The following is a 10,954-nucleotide window of genomic DNA, read 5'->3' on the forward strand; positions in this document are numbered from 1 at the left end:
AGACCGCACGCACTGCGCGCCGCACGCCTGTGGCCCCGCCCCGCCCCCGCCCACCTGCCCGGCCATCACCCTCCCGGAGGAACAACTGGAAGACGTAATGCTTTTCTCGGTTTTCTAGCAGCGCTGGCGGAGGCCTTGTCATCTGAGTTATTGAAAGTGGCGGATGCCATCCAAGTGAAATAGGGCTGGACCTTATTTGACATCCCAGATAGTCACGAGGTGGCAGTGGCCTGAGGAACTTTTTTCATGGGCATTACATCGCTGAATCCTCTGTGCCCTACCCCCATTGTGCAGATGGGGGAATCTGGAGTCCCAAGAGGGAAAGTGACTTGTATGAAGTCATACGGCCAAGTTTGTCATTAGAGAGTTTTAACTCCTCCAAAAGCCCTGCTTTGATCGATAAGACTGATCAACTACAAGGCAAGACAACCAAGATACCCTGTTAGGATTTTTAAAAGACAACTTTTAGGACAGTATATATGATACGGTCCCAGTTTCTTGTAAAAAAAAAACAAAATAAAACATAATAAGTATGTGTGTGTGTACATTTTTCAAAATAAGGAAAATAATACACTAACCGGTTATAGAGTTTTTTTCTCTAAGAGGTGAAACTATAAGGAACTAGCACTTCCCTTTTTTGTTTGTTTGTTTAAAAATTTTACAAAGTGTGTATATATATATTTGTAACCACGGAAATAGTCAATATCTTTGAGCTACTTTCCTCATCTATAAAATAGTGACAATGTCTACCTTTCAGAGTAGGAATGAAAATTTAGTAAGATCATGTAAAACACTTAGCACAGTGAAGGGTCCATCAGTAAAACTCAATAGTTGTTTCCTTCTCCTTCCCTTTAATGGTATAGCTTTCAGTATTTGTCAAAGCACAACTCAGAATCATTACTGCCTCTCTGCCCAGACCCTCCAATCCAACTATATGGAAATTTAGCTCCAAAGGAACTCTGATCTATGTTAGATAAACCCGAAAAGGTAAACACCAAGCAAGCCAAAGCAAGACAAGGTAGAGACTTGATCCACCCTCTATGCATGCTTTACTTCTCTCCACTGGTTTAAGTAGCTCCCAGACAACCTTTCTTGTCCCCCAGGGCAGGACAGGAGAGTCGCCTCTGACTACTGGGAGGACCAAACCAAATTCTACTTTGATTGGAATCTCAGATCATCAAGAGTAAACTTGGGAAACCACCTCCCCCTACAGGAATCTTGTGATTTAGATTTCCCCACGGGCACCTACAGTGTCTACAGGGAAAAAGAAATCTGAAACAACCAAAATATTCAACATTAGTGAAAAGCTTGAATAAATTATGTTATATCCATCCCATGCTATATTATGCAGTGGTTTAAAATCATGTTTTTTCAAAGACTATTTAATTACTTAGAGAAGTAGTCACACTATGTGTTAAAAAATGTAAGACTGACACTCCAGATAAAAAAAATTCTGGCAGTTTCTTATAAATTAAACACGTGATTACTATATGACTCAGTAATTGTACTCTTGGGCATTTATCCCAGAGAAATGAAAAATTATCTTCACATAAAAAGTTGTACCCAAATGTTCAAAGCAGCTTAATTTCTAATAGTCAAAAACTGGAAACCACTCAAATGTCCTTCAAGTCATTTTGGTAGAAACTGAAATAAACAGGGCCAACAGGCAATACTGTGACCCAGAGCACGGCCATCTTACCTCACCTCCTCTGGCTAAACAAACTGTGTCCATCCATGCCATGAAATACTATTCAGCAATAAAGAGAAATGATTAGTGAGATATACACATAAATCTCAAGGAAATAATGCTAAGTGGGGGGAAAAAACAATCCCAAAGGTTACATACATACCAAAAAGTATGATTCAATTTATATAAAATTTTGAAAAGACAAAATTTAGAAAAATTGGAGACCAGATTAGTGGTTGCCAGGGGTTAAGGATGGGTGGGGGCATCCAAGAGGAAGGGAGTTTGATTATAAAAGGGCAAAAGGAGGCCTCCTTGTAGTAATGGAACTGTTCAGCATCTTGACTGCCATATGATAAAATTGTAGAGCACTAAACATAAACACACACATAAATGTGTACAGGTCAAACAGGGAAATCTAAATAATATTGGTGGATTATAAATGTCAATATCCTACCCAGCTGGTGTGGCTCAGCCGTTGAGCATCGACCTATGCACCAAGAGGTCTATTCCCAGTCAGGGCACATGCCCAAGTTGCAGGCTAGATCCCTAGTAGGGGTGTGTGCAGAAGGCATCTGATTGATGTTAATGCTTCTCTCTCTCATCGATGTTTCTATCTCTCTCTCCCTCTCCCTTCCTCTCTCTAAAAAGTCAATAAAAAACATTTTAAAAAATTCCAATATCCTGATTGTGATTTTGTGCTATCATTTTGCAAGATGTTGCCATTGGGGGAAATTTGGAAAGAGTAGATGGGATCTCTTTGTATTATTTCTTTTTTTTTCTTTAATTTTTTCTTTTTCTTTATTATTGATTTTAGAAAAAGAGGAAGTGAGAGGGTGAGAGAGATAGAAACACCAATGAGAGAGAACATCGATTGGCTGAGTCCTGCATGCCCCACACTGGGGATTTGGCCCACAACCTGGGCATGTGTCCTGACCGGGAATCAAACCGGTGACCTCCTGGTGCATGGGTCACGCTCAACCACTAAGCCATACCAGCTGGACTCTTTATATTATTTCTTACGACTGCATGTGACTCTACAATTATCTCAAAATAAAACATTTAATTTTAGCCCTGACCAGTTTGTCTCAGCAGTTAGAGCATAGGCCCAGGAACCAAAGAGAAGTCTCCAGTTTGTCTCAGCAGTTAGAGCATAGGCCCAGGAATCAAAGAGAAGTCTCAGGTTCGACTGCCAGTCAGTTGTGGGTTTGATCCCGGCCTGGGTCAGGGTTGTGTGAGAGGCAACCAAGCGATGTGTCTCTCTCACATTCATGTCTCTCTCTCTCTCTCTCTCTCTCTCTCTCTCCCCATCCCCCCCACTCTATCTGGAAAAAGTCAGTGGAGAAATATCCTCAGGTGATGATTACAAAAAACGAAAGTGTGATACAGAACTGTAGATGCAATAAGATCGCTTTATACAATATTTTGATATGTACATACACACAAAATATTTACAATTATTGCCTTTAGGTAGTTGTGTTGGATTTTATGGGTGATTTCTGACTTTGTCTTTATACTTTTTAATATTTTTCCAAGTTTGTATTATGAACACATACTCATTTTTTATACATATAATGAATATCTTTAAATGTAGCATGTTCATTTGTCATATCAACCATATCTTATGCCAACTCACACAAAAATTTTATCAACTAACCCCACAACTTTTAAATAGGACTACATACTGCTAAATTAGGAATTTTTAATCCTGAGCTTATACAACTCAGTTTTTGGAACCAAATACAAGACCTCACACCTGAACTTTGATTATCAAGCTGTATCATCTTTCCGGTTCACAGCTTCTTCATCTGCAACTCAGAGTCCTTGGGTCAGAAGAAACCTGAGTTCCCTCCAGCTCTCACTGTCCACAGGCCTCATGCTGATGTAAGGCACCTGCTGGGAATCCTGGTCTGTCTGTTTAGAGGTCATGGGTCCAAACACTGAAAGTAAACCACCTTCTCTCAGACCACTGTGACCATGAGCCGTGAGGAGTAGCTCAGGTTGGAGTCAGCAAAGTTCCCGCTTGCACAGGGCAAAAAACCACCAAGAATAGAATTAGACTGCCAGCAGCAGGAAGCCATCGGTTTATGAGTCTATAAAATCATTCACTGTCACTGCTCGAACAATTCAAGTCTCCTGGGTTAATAAGTAATACTGCCTTCGCAAACACAAGTGGAGGAGAGCACCGGGGAATCCCATCGCTGTTGGCACACTTCCTAAAAAACAACTCCTTGTCCTGTGGAATCCTGCTTCCACTTCTGCAATCGCTGGCCTAGCTTCCCCACCCCTCCTCTGACTAATACACCTTGCAAAAGGTGTCTTCACTTCCATATGAATCTCACTGTTCTTCATAGTTGTCTAATATAGGGAATACTGTGCAGCGGTAGAAACAAATGAGGTCGATTTCTATGTACAAATGAAATGCATCTCCAACTCATACTACTGAGTGAAAACAGCAAGATGCAGAGTGATACTCTTATGTAAATTTCTTTCTTCCCCAAAACTCACCAAACAACACTATACATTAACAACGGTTGGAATACATATAACAGTTGTTAATATATAGTTGAATATATAACAGATGTTAATTCTATAAAGGTGAAAAGATCATGGTGAGGTCAAAATGTTTTCACTTTTAGAAGGGGAATGTGTATTATTTGAGAAATTAAAATGAATGTTATAAAGAAAATTAATCAAGGGGTTGACCAATGATTTGATTTATAAGAACTGAAGTCCCCTGACCCATGGTCACCTTGCTATGGTGTGTGTGCGGGGGGGGGGGGGGGTTTCAGAGGAGCGTTTATGTTATTGTGATGAGGTATTTCAGAGTAGAATCCATGTTGCTTTGAGGCGGTATTGCAGGACAGGATCCATGTTATTATTATGAGGGGGTTATTTCAGGGCAGGATCTATGCTCTGAGAGGGAGAGGTCAGGGTCAGAAGGTGATGGTATGTGTATAGATGTTGCCGGGGACAACTCTGATTATATCCAAAGCTGGTGAGAGGCCATCAGGAGGTCTCAAGGTCACCAGAAAGTTCATGAGTAGAGCCTACTGCCTCCCAGTTGCAGACAAAAGATCTGCATTTTCTTTTCCTTTTTTTTTTTTTTTTGTTTTGTTGTTGTTAACCCTCACCTGAGGATATTTTTCCATTGATTTTTTAGATAGAGAGGAAGGGACAGAGGAGAGAGAGAGAGACAGAAAAATATCCATGTGAGAGAGACACATCGACTGGCTGCCTCCCGCACAACCCTGAACAGGGCCAGGTATTGAACCTGCAACCCAGGTATGTGCCTTGACCAGGGATTGAACCCACTCTAATGGCTGAGCCAAACCTGACTGGTAAGATCTGCATTTTCACTCAAGAAACCAGGCTGCTGTAGGTAAGGAAGACTCTTAGTAACATCCCATCTCAAGACTGCATTTCTTTCAGATGCAGATCTGCTGCCCAGTGAGACACGTCCAGGGAGACAGGTGTATGGGGCGGTGGTGGTTGAGAGGCAGGGTGGGGGTGACTAGATGAAAGGCTGGGCAGGTCTGTTTCTGAACGTCTGTGTGTGCTCTCAGTGCAAAGGGAAGGCTCCTCAAGACAGAGCTGCATAGATTCCTGAACACCCCCTGTTCCCATGGGGTCCCAGCAATGCTGTGATGTAGCTAGTGGTGGGAGGTGAGGACCAGGACCAGCGGAGAGAAACCAGGGAATGGGGAGAGGGGAAAGAACAGTTCCTGGGGGTCCTCAGAGACCCTGGGTCAAAAGCTACCTGAGGGCCTTATCTAGGCCGAATTTTGGAGTGAAATCATTTTATATTTGTCTTGAAAAGGAGAGAACTGACTCTTACTGCATGCTTTCTACATAGTTTCTTTATACACAATACAATCGAATGTTCCACCAAAATCCGAAGTTGGATGTCAGGAGTGCCAACTGCATGCCAGGTACTCTATTTGCATGCTGTAGGTTGGCCTCATTTGTGGTCCTCAAAGTCACTGTGAGATGGATCCTGGATTAGAATCCAAATATATTCACCCCCAAGCACAAGCTGCTTGGGCTAGACCATGTGACCTCTGCCTAACCCCTGCCCCAGGTGAAGTAGCTTGCCTCAGGTCAGAGAGCAGCTGCTCCTACGCTAAAACTGATGTAGTGGGATTGTCACCGTTGTGATGTTTTTAGGGGTACAGGCCTTCAAGCAAAAAGACACCTACACACAAAAGTATATTTTAGATTTGGGGGAAATGAAAATTTTTTCCTAAACTGGAAGAATATCTGCTTCCTACTATTTCATAGGGTGACAGTTTTTAAGGTCTCTTTCGTTCCACACCTCTTACTCTCCATTCCTTTTTCTTCCCATATTTAAAACATCATTCCCCTGTCCCCGCTTTGATGCGTCTCTCAATTTCCGTGACACCGACATGTTTCCATCTTTTTCCCTGAGACCCGAAGCCTGTGCCCTGGACCCTTTAATTTAAGGTGTCTTCTCTAAGCCTCGGGATAACTCTGTAAGGTAGGTGGCCTGGTCCCGTTGGAGGGATGCTGAAACTGGGCTCAATGCAGGTGAGTGGAACCACCATTTAGTCCTCTGCAGGCAGATACAGACCATGTGGGGACACTGAGATGACACAGGTATCGCTTCCCTGTCCCATTCGGTCGGTCTCCACTTGAAAAGAAGCCACCACCTGGCAAGGTGAGAAGGTCAGCCCAGGCCCGCGCGTCCCTCCTCTCACCTCGCCTTCGTGTGCTTTCGGACCCCAAGTTACATTGTTTCTTCCACTGCCCGCACTCTCATTGGCCCGCCACAGCGCATCCCCATTGGCTGTGGGTGCCGGGGACACGCCGTGATTGGGCCATGCCCCTGTGCCTAGGTGCTAGGTCTGCTTTTTGGCCAGGGCAGAAGCCATGGTCCCCATTCTGGCTGGAGCAAGGCCCGTGATCACTGTCATTGCTGTCACTGCTCTCGGGGCTTCACGCAGCCTCCCGCATGTCAGGGAGTGGGGACGTCGTGTGCACAGGTGCCCATCCCTCCGAGTGTGAGTATGGACTAAACACTAAGGTTATTGCACCCACTCACCTCCAGAAGGGTGCACTTTGCCTTGCGGGTGTCTGTTGACATGCGAATTGATTCAAGCCGGGGCATCTATCTAAACAGGTGAACATTTAGGTCTGGGGCCAGACTTTAATACAAACGTTTGTACATGTCACTGTGATGACCTACATATATTTCTGAGATTGGATTTTCATTTTACATGATCTGATAGGTGTGCCTAGGGCTTGAATGGATCACACTCAAGTGTTTAAAAATGATTGAAAGTTTCTCTGGACCTTTTTTTTTTTTTTTTAATTTAGTCAAGGGAGTTAAAAAAAAATGTCAGCTCTAAGTGGATATTAAGTGGTGTTTTATTAGGAAAGTATTTGGTAATGAAAGTATGCTGGTGTATAGATGAGAAGTAATAAAATATGGCATGTAGTACGTATATACTACATCTGTACTGAGTTCCCTCGGTTCTCACCTGTTAGATGTCCAAACCTGCTCAGTTTTCTGAGTCAGAGTTTGGAAATCCAGGTTCTTTCCCCAGGCTAATCCCGCCCCACCCCTCTTATGTGGTAACTGGCCAGCATCACTTTCAAAAGCTTTTTCAGCTTCTCAAATGTGTGTGCCTCTCATTGTGAATTGTGCCAAAAACGGAATTCATGAGACTATAAATGTTTAATACCCGGAGAAGTCTTTGGGGTTAAGGTGAAACTAGCTGTTATTTCCTGTCCCCAAGGTTTTCTCTTGATCTTCGGTTTCCTTTAGTTCTTTCAACCCAGTGCCTCTGCTCATCCCCAGGCCTGGGAGATATGGTCTTAGCTGTCCAGGCAACAGGACTCTTTGTGGTTTTAGTGTGGGAGAAGCAGCTGGGAAGGGGAGTGTTGGCATTAATCATGTATGCCCACACATGGTACGCACTCTGGGAGGGACACCTTTCGTGCTGGATACATGGATCCTGACTAAGGACCTTACTCAAAACAAGGTCAAGTTAGAAACCAGTGTAGACTGGGAAACTTCTCAGAGGAATTAAGACTTCAACTAGGAATTGAAGGACAAGTCAACTAGAAACTGGGGTGGGGCCCTCTAGGTGGGAGGAAAGGCAGTAGGCCACAGAATGGAGGTTGGTGGGCCGGAGAGCAGATGTTTATTTTGTGGGTAGTGAGGGGAAGTGGAAAAGGCAGATTATGAATTTTCGAAGCTATTACAATGCTGATTTCCAGGCCCTGGGGATGATGTCTCAGACTGTGCTCTCTAACTGCGCTAATTCCTTATACTATTGGGAGCAGTGTCCTTAACACACTTTGCAATTGTATAGGACTTTTTTGGGGAAAGGTTTGTTTGTGTTTTCTCCTGATGACTTATGGATCTCATTTTTAGAGTTAGTTCCCATGGTCCTAGCAAAAGAGCCAGCCTTGGGATAAGGCAGAAGGGGGTCCTGCTCTTGCCTCCCCATTCTAGACTGACTCCTGTGGCATTTGTCCTGGGAGATCCATCCCTTCACACAGATCACAGGCACTGAAGGGACAGATCCAACTGTTACTGCAACAAAGAGCTCTGTCTAAAAAACATCAGCTTAAGTTCCAGTCAGGTCCACAGTGCAAGTCAATAAAGATTACTTGAAAAGAATGTTTTTGGGGGAATTCATAGCAAATCATTCCTAGTGTAGAGCAAGAGGCAACATTTAGGAACAAAATATTGCACAAGGTCTTGTCATGCTCAACACCTTCTCGACTTGATTCTCCCCTCAAAGCAGAGTGGAAGAATCTTCTCCCATCTTCGGTGCGGTGTGCCCCGCCCCCACCCACCTCTTGACCTGGGAACTTCGGTCAGGCGGGGTGAGGTGGAGGTCACAGCTCCCAGTTGCTGGGCAGGATGCTCTAGCGCCACCTTCTCCCCTAGCGGCGTCAGTGAAAGCTGCGCCCCCCCCCCCCCGGAGTAGCAAGTAATGGAACGGTCTGCCCCCTATGGGAGAGACAGAGGGCTGCACCCTTATCCGGTGACTGAAACTGACCACAGAGCCATCTAGATAATTCAGGAGTGTGTTTGGGTCGAAGCCTGGGAGGAAACCCAAATTATCAGCATTGGCACTGGGCGAGTTCCAGATGTTCCACAGCCCGAAGGTCTTTGTAATAGAATTTCCAGACTTAGAGAATTCGAGATCCTGGGAGGGACCTGGCATTTTTACCTCCATTCATTGACTTGAATTCCCTGGTGTCCAGGCACATTCGTTTTTCTTAAATTTAAATAAGTAATGAGAAGCTATGTCCTTAGATTCAGAAGGTTCTCATTTTGCCCTAGGCAGTTCAAAACCTTTACCGGTTCACTTTCCTTCCTATGAAAGATTTGCTAGCATCTGGACATTGGAGACTATGAGGTGTGGCCCCCATTGTAACCCTGCCCTCGGGCTGGATGGGCCTTTGCAGATTGATTCTCCATCGTCCTCGCCATGCTGATGGTGTGACTCTGGTAATGAATGTTACAGGAGCTTACAGGGATCAGAGCAGCAACTACAATGACATCCACTTGCCACCTTCCTGCCATGGTTCTGGGAAGCAAACTGAGGGAAGTAGATCACATTGTTGATGGGAGATTTGCCTTCTGACCGAAAAGGCATTTTCTTTCTTTCTTTTAAAATCCTTACTAGAGGATATTTTTCCACTTATCTTCAGATAGTGTGGGAGGGAGGGAGAGAGAGAAACATTGATGTGAGAGAGACATACCAGTTGGTTGCCTCCCACATGACCCTGATCAGGGCCAGAGACTGAACCGCAACCAAAGTACTTGTCCTTGACTGGAATCGAACCCACAACTCTTTGGTCCTCGGGCCAACACTCTAACAGCTGAGCCAAACTGGCCAGGACCTAAAAGGTGTTTTCAAATCCCACGCTGCCCGATTGGGTTCCCAACCTCTGGCTGATTCCCCCCCTAGAATTTAGCGGCAAAGCTTTCCTCCTCCTTCCCTGTACTCCTTCTGCAGAGGAGATTCTGTCCCAGCTGCTGCAGCTGTGGAGCTTTGAGACAGGCGTTGCCATGCATGTGCTCAAACCATGAAAGTCTCAGATGACCTGGGCAGATGTTGCCCACGAGATGCGTGGGCCCACCCCAGTAGCTTCGGTCTGGTGTTTTTGAAATGGGGCCCGGGCATGTATGTTTAAACGGTCTCCCCAAGTGACTGGCATACATGAAAACTGGCTGAGGACAAGCATTGTGCCTGCGCAGCAGGACTGAGCTCGGGGGAGAATGGACCCAGCGAAGACCTCCCATTCTGAGTCCCTCAAAACCCCAGCACTGAGCACCTACTGGGGTCCAGAGGTAATGAAGACATAGAACTGGCAGAGCAGTGGTGGGGTGAGCACCTGATGAAGGGGTTCATGCCCCAGGTAAGAGACTCTGATTCCTGTCTCTCTCTCTTCTCTCTCTCTCTCTCTCTTCCTTCCTTCCTTTCTTCCTTCTTTCCTTCCTTCCTTCCTTTCTCTCTCTCTCTCTCTCTCTTTTTCCTTCTTCTTTTTTCTTTCTTTCTTGATGTTAGAGAGAGAGAAGAAGGGAGAAAGAGAACATCGATTCGATTGGCGGCCTCCTGCATGCCCCCACTGGGGATCAGGCCCACAACCTGGGCATGTGCCCTGACCGGGAATCGAACCAGCGACCTCTTGGTGCATGGGTCGACGCTCAACCAATGAGCCACACTGGCTGGGCGGTTGCTGTCTCTTCTTAAAACCATTAGGTATCAGTCCTAGAATTGCCTCTCCTAGGGAAGTGCTCCTGGTTCATAAACTCAGATGTAGTTCTGGCCAGTGTGGCTCAGAGGTTAGAGCATCGGCCCTCGCACCAAAGGGTTGCAGGTTCAATTCCCAGTCAATGGCTCCTGCCTGGGTTGTAAGTTCAAAGGGGCACGTGTGGGAGGCAACCAATCAATGTGTCTGTGTCTCTCACATTGATGGTTTTTTTCTCTCTCTCTCCCACTCTCCCTTCTACTCTCTCTCTCTCTCTAAAAAAAAGGAAAAATTATCCTCTGGCAAGGAGTAACAACAGAACAAAAAACAAACAAATAAAAAACTCAGATGTAACAAAGGATGACATAATGATCATCTTCAGAACCTGCTAGAAATTGACAAGCCAAATCCATTTCTCTGTCATTATGTGACTTTTTGCTTTCACAGGTAGAAGAGGGTGTTCTCTTCTCTTTAAAGAAAATCTAAAGAATATACCTTGATGGATTTTTTTTTCATATCTATACACCTGTGTAA

This window comes from Molossus molossus, unplaced genomic scaffold (genome assembly GCF_014108415.1).
Source record: "Molossus molossus isolate mMolMol1 unplaced genomic scaffold, mMolMol1.p scaffold_m16_p_7, whole genome shotgun sequence".
NCBI classification, from domain to species: domain Eukaryota; kingdom Metazoa; phylum Chordata; class Mammalia; order Chiroptera; family Molossidae; genus Molossus; species Molossus molossus.